The sequence below is a fragment of the Hyla sarda genome, chromosome 7 (assembly GCF_029499605.1).
Source record: "Hyla sarda isolate aHylSar1 chromosome 7, aHylSar1.hap1, whole genome shotgun sequence".
Lineage (NCBI taxonomy): Eukaryota > Metazoa > Chordata > Amphibia > Anura > Hylidae > Hyla > Hyla sarda.
Window position 1 is genome coordinate 36,639,422 of NC_079195.1, and position 12,507 is coordinate 36,651,928.

Consider the following 12,507-nt stretch of genomic DNA (forward strand, 5'->3'; position numbering starts at 1 on the left):
CCCTGATTGAAAACCACAGGTCCTTTGAATGGATGCAGCTCATTTATGTTCAATGGGTGGGGTGGCTGATGTGTGGGAGGGAGGAAAATGGAATTATGGGATTTGTAGGCAAAAGAAGAAAACTGAAAAAGGAAATACCAGTTCACTAAAAGCTAGCCCCAGTGTTCTGGTAATCTCACAACATAGCCATTTAGCCCCAAGACAAGCGCAGATCCTTCCTAATGTCCATTACTGTCTGCCAGGTACGTACTAAAATCACCTTATGGTGGAGAACCCCTTTAAGGAGCCTCCAGTTGTACACTTAGACCCATAGTGCTAAAACACTCCGTGATTTTTTCTATGTGTTGTTTTTCTATCTGTTTTATCTTCTCCTAGTAAAGCTGGATGCTAATCAGCATAGCTGTCACTATGTGTGTCATTCATCTTTCACAGACTCCTGAATGTCTGATCAACTTCTTTGTCATTCAGGAGTCCGAGAAAGCTTTGACTTTTTCATCATGCTGGGAGTTGTAGTTTAGTAACAACTAAAGCTGCAATGTTTGTAAATAACTGTGTTAGAGCAGTGTTGCCTCCAGCTGTTGTAAAACTACAGCTCCCAGCATGTCCACACATCCTTTATCTGTAGTTTTGCATACACAGGAGAACTCTCCTATACTGGATACCGGTATGCTTTACGGCCGGTATCCAGTATGCTGTAAAATATAGACTAGTCTGTCTGGCTAAAAGACAGGCGACCCCTAGTGGCGGCTATTTTGAGCTTGAATTTCAGGTGAAAATTTACATTTTTTTAACAGGTGTATATTGTGAAATGTCATATTATAATGAGTCCTGCAATATATGAAAAGTTTTTAACAATGACAGTGCCTCTTTAAGCCAGAGCAGAGAGTGGCTACAAACAGTATCTGTTGCACTGGAGCACCCACCCAATACATCTAAGCAGTTGAGGGCCTACTCACATAATGTTTTATACACATAATACATAAAGCATAAAAACATAGAATGTGTTGGCAGATAAGAACTATCCAGTCCATCTAATCTGCCCAACATTCTGAATACTATGAATAGTCCCTAGCCCTATCCTACATGAAGGATAGCCTTATGCCTATCCCTATCTTATATGAAGGATAGCCTTATACCTATCTCTATCTTATATGAATGATAGCCTTATGCTAATCCCTATCTTATATGAAGGATAGCCTTATACCTAGCCCTATCTTATATGATGGATAGCCTTATACCTATCCCTATCTTATATGAAGGATAGCCTTATACCTATCCCTATCTTATATGAAGGATAGCCTTATACCTATCCCTATCTTATATGAAGGATAGCCATATACCTATCCCTATCTTATATGAAGGATAGCCTTATACCTATCTCTATCTTATATGAAGGATAGCCTTATACCTATCCCTATCTTATATGAAGGATAGCCTTATACCTATCCCTATCTTATATGAAGGATAGCCTTATACCTATCCCTATCTTATATGAAGGATAGCCATATACCTATCTCTATCTTATAAGAAGGATAGCCTTATACCTATCTCTTTCTTATATGAAAGATAGCCTTATACCTATCCCTATCTTATATGAAGGATAGCCTTATACCTATCCCTATCTTATATGAAGGATAGCCTTATGCTAATCCCTATCTTATATGAAGGATAGCCTTATACCTATCCCTATCTTATATGAAGGATAGCCTTATACCTATCTCTATCTTATATGAAGGATAGCCTTATGCTAATCCCTATTTTATATGAAGGACAGCCTTATCCCTATCTTATATGAAGGATAGCCTTATGCTAATCCCTATCTTATATGAAGGATAGCCTTATACCTATCCCTATCTTATATGAAGGATAGCCTTATACCTATCCCTATCTTATATGAAGGATAGCCTTATTCCTATCCCTATCTTATATGAAGGATAGCCTCATGCTAATCCCTATCTTATATGAAGGATAGCCTTATACCTATCCCATGCATGCTTAAACTCCTTCACTGTAATGTCAGCTACCACTTCTGTAGGAAGGGTTTTCCATAGAGATGTATAGCGCTGACTACTTCTGGAAAGCCCCTTATAAGGCTACAGTCATGGTCAAAAGTTTTGAGCCTGACACAATTGTTGATTTTTACAAAGTTTGCTGCTTCAGTGTTTTCAGATCTTTTAGTTGTATGTTTCTATGGTTACTCAATTATGTATACGAGCATTTCATATGTTTTTTTTATTTTTATTTTATTTATAAATAAAATGCTAGGCACTAGAGATGATCTCCCACCCCCTTGTGGGCACTTGCTGCTCATTGGTGTATGGTGCTTTGATTAGTTACACTATGTAAAACTATCTCTTTAATAGCAAACCTTTTCATCTGATTACCTTCTGATAAAAAGTATGTCATTTTTCACATAATAACCAGGGTTATTAAAGGGGTACTCCGGTGCTTAAACATCTTATCCCCTATCCAAAGCATAGGGGATAAGATGCCTGATCGCAGGAGTCCCGCCGCTGGGGACCCCCGGGATCATGCACATGACACCAAGTTTGTAATCAGTCCCCGGAGCATGTTCGCTCCGGGTCTGATTACTGTCGATCATGGGGCCGGCGGCGTGTGACGTCACACCTCGCCCACCATGTGATGTCACGCTCCGCCCCTCAATGCAAGCCTATGGGAGAGGGCGTAACAGCTATCACGCCCCCTCCCGTAGGCTTGCATTGAGGGGCGGAGCATGACGTCACACGCCGTCGGCCCTGTGGTCGCCGCTAATCAGACCCAGAGCGAACACGCTCCGGGGACTGATTATAAACGGGGTGCCACGTGCAAGATCACGGGGGTCCCCAGCGGCGGGACTCCTGCGATCAGGCATCTTATCCCCTATCCATTGGATAGGGGATAAGATGTTTAAGCACCAGAGTACCCCTTTAAGTACATGCCACGTGACAACATGACACACTATATACTATTTCAGTCTATACGTAGCAGGAGGATATTTACGTCGAGACTCCAGAGAAGAACCATATTTGTAGAGCTAGTAGTGTCCAATCAGATAACAATATAGCCATGACATAATGTATACACCCACAAGTTAAATATATATATTCAGCCAACCCACTAGGAGGAGATATATACTCCATATTTGTATATTTATGGACAGTAGACACAGGGTCACTTAGGATAAACACGCCCACATTTATAAAGGACACACCTTCAATCATGATGGACACTCCCATCATTTGAGCATACGTGGCTCCAGAGAAAGCCAGGCGAATAGAGGAAGGAACGGACGAAGGTCTCCAGGAAGTCCTGTACAGTCCTCCAGCACAAGGAGGATGACAGCTGGAGGAAGCTAACAGAGGCGGCCATCTTAAAAGGACATTTCAAGATGGATCCACCACATAAAGTACAAAGGAAGAAATCCCAGCTGGTGAGACAAGATTTATGGACATGCCTACATAACCCACCTACATTATTTACTTATACTACGGACCTACCTTTACATGAAGATTTCTTGTTATATGTGCTGTCTGCCATGATGTCAAGAAGATTACAATAAATGTATGTTTTTTATACAATCTCTCCATGGTCAGATTATATTTTAGCCTTCCGGTTATATTTAACACTTTCATATGCCATCAGGATTTTTAATGGGAACAGTGTGATGCATTATTTGACCTGTGGTGGCGCTGCAGAGGCAATGGACACTGACTGCTGTATTTTCACATAGATTACAGTAGATTGGTGGCAATCCAGCAGCAGGATACCCTATTTCCACCTTATTGTTACCCCTTCTAACGAAATGAGATCAAGTCAAATGCTCGTCTCTGATCACCAGCCTACGTTATTGTCGCATCACTATAGTGATGACTTTAGATATGCTACATTTATTCCTAGTGCCCCCAAGTTGTATATGGTATTGTGTCTATAGATAGATACATTATGTTACATTTTACATCTCCATTAAACGCGTCTCGGGTGAAGGTTTTCGCTTCATCTAGCAATGGTAAAAGCTTCTGTCCTATCTGCGTCCGCTCATCAGACTTTAATTGCAGGACTCTGACATTCCTTATGAATCCCCAATTACCTGCACTGTTTCATCTTGTCTCTCCTGAGCCGGCTCTTTTATATCTGGATAAAATTAGCAAATCATTTGCTAAAAGTACGTTTTGATAGGTCTGGTATGCATGCCGCTCATACGTGCGCAACAGAGAGTGCACAAAACCGCAGCTATTATCATTAAAAGCTATGAACTTTAATGGGTTTACTTAATATGTCGGAGGCCTTCCAGTGAAAAGAAGATTATTAGAAACACCGAGTCTGACAGCAGATCGGAGCCGACCGGTATTCTCGCATTGACCATTTTCCTCACTATTTACAATATAATGTGTTTTAATTCTTCACCTTGACATTTTGCAGGGTCCCTTGGATCTTCGACACCATTTACTCAAGCCAGACGAGCATCATTCTCAGGGTGATATCTCTTACTACTTTGCTTATTACAAGACAGTTGTCCGGTAGATTGGGATGATCTCAGTTCTTTTGCATTGACATAATGTTAGCAACTGAACGAAACAGAAAATTCCATTGGAAAATGTCTATTAAGGGACCAAACTCATTCTACACAAGGGGGAAGCACGATGAGAGGCACATCTAATGGTAAGGTTGGGATGGTAAAAGGTCAGTGATGTCTAAATGATTATGCTTAAAGGGCTACTCCGCCCCTAGACATCTTATCCCCTATCCAAAGGATAGGGGATAAGATGCCTGATCGCAGGAGTCCCGCCGCTGGGGACCCCCGTGATCTTGCACGTGGCACCCCGTTTATAATCAGTCCCCGGAGCGTGTTCGCTCTGGGTCTGATTAGCGGCGACCACAGGGCCGACGGCGTGTGACGTCATGCTCCGCCCCTCAATGCAAGCCTACGGGAGGGGGCGTGATAGCTGTTACGCCCTCTCCCATAGGCTTGCATTGAGGGGCGGAGCGTGACATCACATGGGGGCGAGGTGTGACGTCACACGCCGCCGGCCCCATGATCGACAGTAATCAGACCCGGAGCGAACACGCTCCGGGGACTGATTACAAACTTGGTGTCATGTGCATGATCCCGGGGGTCCCAGCGGCGGGACCCCCGCAATATAGCATGCGGCACCCACCTGTTTGTCTGGAAGTGCTGGAGGGTCTGGGTCGCGACCACGGAAATGGAAGTCCGTGACGTCATGACTCCGCCCCCGTGTGACGTCACGCCCCGTCCCCTCAATGCAAGTCTATGGGAGGGGGCGTGACGGCTGTCACGCCCCCTCCCATAGACTTGCATTGAGGGGACGGGGTGTGACGTCACACGGGGGCAAAGTCGTGACGTCACGGACTTCAGTTCCCGTGGTCGCGACCCAGACCCTCCAGCGCTTCCGGAGCAGAAACAGGTAGGTGCCGCATGCTATATTGCGGGGGTCCCCAGCGGCAGGACCCCCGCGATCAGACATCTTATCCCCTATCCTTTGGATAAGGGAAAAGATGTCTAGGGGTGGAGTACCCCTTCAACCAGCCAGAAAGAAGAGTAACTACAAAGAGTTCCTCTTGCTCCGGAGGACCCACCAATTGCTTCCGTTTCATTGGACAGCCAGCTCCAAAGAGTCTTATTTTAAGTCCTATCTAAAAAAAATCCTGGTTGTTTCAAATTAATTCGAGGCCACTGAGCTCTTGGGAACTTTCAGTTCTACACAATCCTGTCTCTGAGCTCTACAGAGAGTTTTGCCCCCCTCATGACTTTTTGATCTGATACAGGTCGGGTTCACACCACGTTTTTGCAATACAGTTCCCGGATATGTTTTCAATTTGAAAACCGTACGGACCAGTATTAAAAACCATATGCATTGATTCTCCATTGAAAACCGTATGACAAAAGATGCATCCGGTTGTGTCGGTTTTGTATCCTGTACAGTTTTGTCAGTTTTTTTCCCCCATACCCAAAACTGCACCTAATGTGGGGGACTACTGTATACTGCACCTAATGTGGGGAACTACTGTATACTGCACCTAATGTGGGGAACTACTGTATACTGCACCTTATATGGGGAACTACCTTACACTGCACCTAATGTGGGGGACTACTGTATACTGCACCTAATGTGGGGGACTACTTTATACTGCACCTAATGTGGGGGACTACTTTATACTGCACCTAATGTGGGGGACTACTGTATACTGCACCTAATGGTGGGGGGACTACTTTATAGTGCACCTAATGTGGGGAACTACTTTATACTGCACCTAATGTGGGGAACTACTGTATACTGCACCTAACATGGGGGAACTACCGTATACTGCACCTAATGTGCGGGGGACTACTGTATACTGCACCTAATGTGGGGGGACTACTGTATACTGCACCTAATGTGGGGAACTACTTTATACTGCACCTAATGTGGGGGAACTACTGTGTACTGCACCTAATGTGGGGGAACTAATTTATACTGCACCTAATGTGGTGGACCACTGTATACTGCACCTAATGTGGGGGGACTACTGTATACTGCACCTAATGTGGGGGACTACTGTATACTGCACCTAATGTGGGGGAACCGTATACTGCACCAAAGGTGGGGAACTACTTTATACTGCACCTAATGTGGGGGAACTACTGTATACTGCACCTAATGTGGGGGACTACTGTATACTGCACCTAATGTGGGGGGACTACTGTATACTGCACCTAATGTGGGGGACTACTGTATACTGCACCTAATGTGGGGAACTACTGTATACTGCACCTAATGTGGGGAACTACTGTATACTGCACCTAATATGGGGAACTACCTTACACTGCACCTAATGTGGGGGACTACTGTATACTGCACCTAATGTGGGGGACTACTTTATACTGCACCTAATGTGGGGGACTACTGTATACTGCACCTAATGTGGGGGACTACTTTATATTGCACCTAATGTGGGGGGACTACTGTATACTGGAACTAATGTGGGGGGACTACTGTATACTGCACCTAATGTGGGGGACTACTTTATACTGCACCTAATGTGGGGGACTACTGTATACAGCACCTAATGTGGGGGGACTACTGTATACTGCACCTAATGTGGGGAACTACTGTATACTGCACCTAATGTGGGGGACTACTGTATACTGCACCTAATGTGGGGAACTACTTTATACGGCACCTATTGTGGGGGACTACTGTATACTGCACCTAATGTAGGGAACTATTTTATACTGCACCTAATGTGGGGGACTACTGTATACTGCACCTAATGTGGGGAACTACCTTATACTGCACCTAATGTGGGGGACTACCGTATACTGCACCTAATGTGGGGGACTACTTTATACTGCACCTAATGTGGGGTGACTACTGTGTACTGCACCTAATGTGGGGTGACTACTGTATACTGCACCTAATGTGGGGGACCACTGTATACTGCACCTAATGTGGGGAACTACTGTATACTGCACCTAATGTGGGGGACTACTGTATACCGTACCTAATGTGGGGGGACTACTTTATACTGCACCTAATGTGGGGAACTACTTTATACTGCAACTAATGTGGGGGACTACTGTATACTGCACCTAATGTGGGGGACTACTGTATACTGCACCTAATGTGGGGAACTATTTTATACTGCACCTAATGTGGGGGACTACTGTATACTGCACCTAATGTAGGGAACTTTTTTATACTGCACCTAATGTGGGGGACTACTGTATACTGGACCTAATGTGGGGGACTACTTTATACTGCACCTAATGTGGGGGACTACTTTATACTGCACCTAATGTGGGGGACTACTTTATACTGCACCTAATGTTGGGGACTACTTTATAGTGCACCTAATGTGGGGAACTACTTTATACTGCACCTAATGTGGGGAACTACTGTATACTGCACCTAACATGGGGGAACTACTGTATACTGCACCTAATGTGGAAGACTACTGTATACTGCACCTAATGTGGGGGAACTACTGTATACTGCACCTAATGTGGGGGGGGACTACTGTATACTGCACCTAAGGTGGGGAACTACTTTATACTGCACCTAATGTGGGGGAACTACTGTGTACTGCACCTAATGTGGGGGAACTACTTTATACTGCACCTAATGTGGTGGACCACTGTATACTGCACCTAATGTGGGGGACTATTGTATACTGCACCTAATGTGGGGGAACCGTATACTGCACCAAAGGTGGGGAACAACTTTATACTGCACCTAATGTGGGGGAACTACTGTATACTGCACCTAATGTGGGGGACTACTGTATACTGCACCTAATGTGGGGGACTACTGTATACTGCACCTAATGTGGGGGGACTACTGTATACTGCACCTAATGTGGGGGACTACTGTATACTGCACCTAATGTGGGGAACTACTGTATACTGCACCTAATGTGGGGAACTACTGTATACTGCACCTAATATGGGGAACTACCTTACACTGCACCTAATGTGGGGAACTACTATATACTGCACCTAATGTGGGGGACTACTTTATACTGCACCTAATGTGGGGGGACTACTGTATACTGGACCTAATGTGGGGGGACTACTGTATACTGCACCTAATGTGGGGGACTACTTTATACTGCACCTAATGTGGGGGACTACTGTATACCGCACCTAATGTGGGGGGACTACTGTATACTGCACCTAATGTGGGGAACTACTGTATACTGCACCTAATGTGGGGGACTACTGTATACTGCACCTAATGTTGGGAACTACTTTATACGGCACCTAATGTGGGGGACTACTGTATACTGCACCTAATGTGGGGAACTATTTTATACTGCACCTAATGTGGGGGACTACTGTATACTGCACCTAATGTGGGGAACTTTTGTATACTGCACCTAATGTGGGGGACTACTGTATACTGCACCTAATGTGGGGGACTACTTTATACTGCACCTAATGTGGGGGACTACTTTATACTGCACCTAATGTGGGGGACTACTGTATACTGCACCTAATGGTGGGGGGACTACTTTATAGTGCACCTAATGTGGGGAACTACTTTATACTGCACCTAATGTGGGGAACTACTGTATACTGCACCTAACATGGGGGAACTACTGTATACTGCACCTAATGTGGGGGGGACTACTGTATACTGCACCTAAGGTGGGGAACTACTTTATACTGCACCTAATGTGGGGGAACTACTGTGTACTGCACCTAATGTGGGGGAACTACTTTATACTGCACCTAATGTGGTGGACCACTGTATACTGCACCTAACGTGGGGGACTACTGTATACTGCACCTAATGTGGGGGAACTGTATACAGCCCCAAAGGTGGGGAACTACTGTATACTGCACCTAATGTTGGGGACTACTGTATACTGCACCTAATGTGGGGGGACTACTGTATACTGGACCTAATGTGGGGGGACTACTGTATACTGCACCTAATGTGGGGGACTACTTTATACTGCACCTAATGTGGGGGACTACTGTATACTGCACCTAATGTGGGGAACTACTGTATACTGCACCTAATGTGGGGAACTACTGTATACTGCACCTAATATGGGGAACTACCTTACACTGCACCTAATGTGGGGGACTACTGTATACTGCACCTAATGTGGGGGACTACTTTATACTGCACCTAATGTGGGGGACTACTGTATACTGCACCTAATGTGGGGGACTACATTATACTGCACCTAATGTGGGGGACTACTGTATACTGCACCTAATGTGGGGGGACTACTGTATACTGCACCTAATGTGGGGAACTACTGTATACTGCACCTAATGTGGGGGACTAATGTATACTGCACCTAATGTGGGGAACTACTTTATACGGCACCTAATGTGGGGGACTACTGTATACTGCACCTAATGTGGGGGACTACTGTATACCGCACCTAATGTGGGGGGACTACTGTATACTGCCCCTAATGTGGGGAACTACTGTATACTGCACCTAATGTGGGGGACTACTGTATACTGCACCTAATGTGGGGGACTACTTTATATTGCACCTAATGTGGGGGGACTACTTTATATTGCACCTAATGTGGGGGGACTACTGTATACTGGAACTAATGTGGGGGGACTACTGTATACTGCACCTAATGTGGGGGACTACTTTATACTGCACCTAATGTGGGGGACTACTGTATACAGCACCTAATGTGGGGGGACTACTGTATACTGCACCTAATGTGGGGAACTACTGTATACTGCACCTAATGTGGGGGACTACTGTATACTGCACCTAATGTGGGGAACTACTTTATACGGCACCTATTGTGGGGGACTACTGTATACTGCACCTAATGTAGGGAACTATTTTATACTGCACCTAATGTGGGGGACTACTGTATACTGCACCTAATGTGGGGAACTACCTTATACTGCACCTAATGTGGGGGACTACCGTATACTGCACCTAATGTGGGGGACTACTTTATACTGCACCTAATGTGGGGTGACTACTGTGTACTGCACCTAATGTGGGGTGACTACTGTATACTGCACCTAATGTGGGGGACCACTGTATACTGCACCTAATGTGGGGAACTACTGTATACTGCACCTAATGTGGGGGACTACTGTATACCGTACCTAATGTGGGGGGACTACTTTATACTGCACCTAATGTGGGGAACTACTTTATACTGCAACTAATGTGGGGGACTACTGTATACTGCACCTAATGTGGGGGACTACTGTATACTGCACCTAATGTGGGGAACTATTTTATACTGCACCTAATGTGGGGGACTACTGTATACTGCACCTAATGTAGGGAACTTTTTTATACTGCACCTAATGTGGGGGACTACTGTATACTGGACCTAATGTGGGGGACTACTTTATACTGCACCTAATGTGGGGGACTACTTTATACTGCACCTAATGTGGGGGACTACTTTATACTGCACCTAATGTTGGGGACTACTTTATAGTGCACCTAATGTGGGGAACTACTTTATACTGCACCTAATGTGGGGAACTACTGTATACTGCACCTAACATGGGGGAACTACTGTATACTGCACCTAATGTGGAAGACTACTGTATACTGCACCTAATGTGGGGGAACTACTGTATACTGCACCTAATGTGGGGGGGGACTACTGTATACTGCACCTAAGGTGGGGAACTACTTTATACTGCACCTAATGTGGGGGAACTACTGTGTACTGCACCTAATGTGGGGGAACTACTTTATACTGCACCTAATGTGGTGGACCACTGTATACTGCACCTAATGTGGGGGACTATTGTATACTGCACCTAATGTGGGGGAACCGTATACTGCACCAAAGGTGGGGAACAACTTTATACTGCACCTAATGTGGGGGAACTACTGTATACTGCACCTAATGTGGGGGACTACTGTATACTGCACCTAATGTGGGGGACTACTGTATACTGCACCTAATGTGGGGGGACTACTGTATACTGCACCTAATGTGGGGGACTACTGTATACTGCACCTAATGTGGGGAACTACTGTATACTGCACCTAATGTGGGGAACTACTGTATACTGCACCTAATATGGGGAACTACCTTACACTGCACCTAATGTGGGGAACTACTATATACTGCACCTAATGTGGGGGACTACTTTATACTGCACCTAATGTGGGGGGACTACTGTATACTGGACCTAATGTGGGGGGACTACTGTATACTGCACCTAATGTGGGGGACTACTTTATACTGCACCTAATGTGGGGGACTACTGTATACCGCACCTAATGTGGGGGGACTACTGTATACTGCACCTAATGTGGGGAACTACTGTATACTGCACCTAATGTGGGGGACTACTGTATACTGCACCTAATGTTGGGAACTACTTTATACGGCACCTAATGTGGGGGACTACTGTATACTGCACCTAATGTGGGGAACTATTTTATACTGCACCTAATGTGGGGGACTACTGTATACTGCACCTAATGTGGGGAACTTTTGTATACTGCACCTAATGTGGGGGACTACTGTATACTGCACCTAATGTGGGGGACTACTTTATACTGCACCTAATGTGGGGGACTACTTTATACTGCACCTAATGTGGGGGACTACTGTATACTGCACCTAATGGTGGGGGGACTACTTTATAGTGCACCTAATGTGGGGAACTACTTTATACTGCACCTAATGTGGGGAACTACTGTATACTGCACCTAACATGGGGGAACTACTGTATACTGCACCTAATGTGGGGGGGACTACTGTATACTGCACCTAAGGTGGGGAACTACTTTATACTGCACCTAATGTGGGGGAACTACTGTGTACTGCACCTAATGTGGGGGAACTACTTTATACTGCACCTAATGTGGTGGACCACTGTATACTGCACCTAACGTGGGGGACTACTGTATACTGCACCTAATGTGGGGGAACCGTATACAGCCCCAAAGGTGGGGAACTACTGTATACTGCACCTAATGTTGGGGACTACTGTATACTGCACCTAATGTGGGGGGACTACTGTATACTGGACCTAAT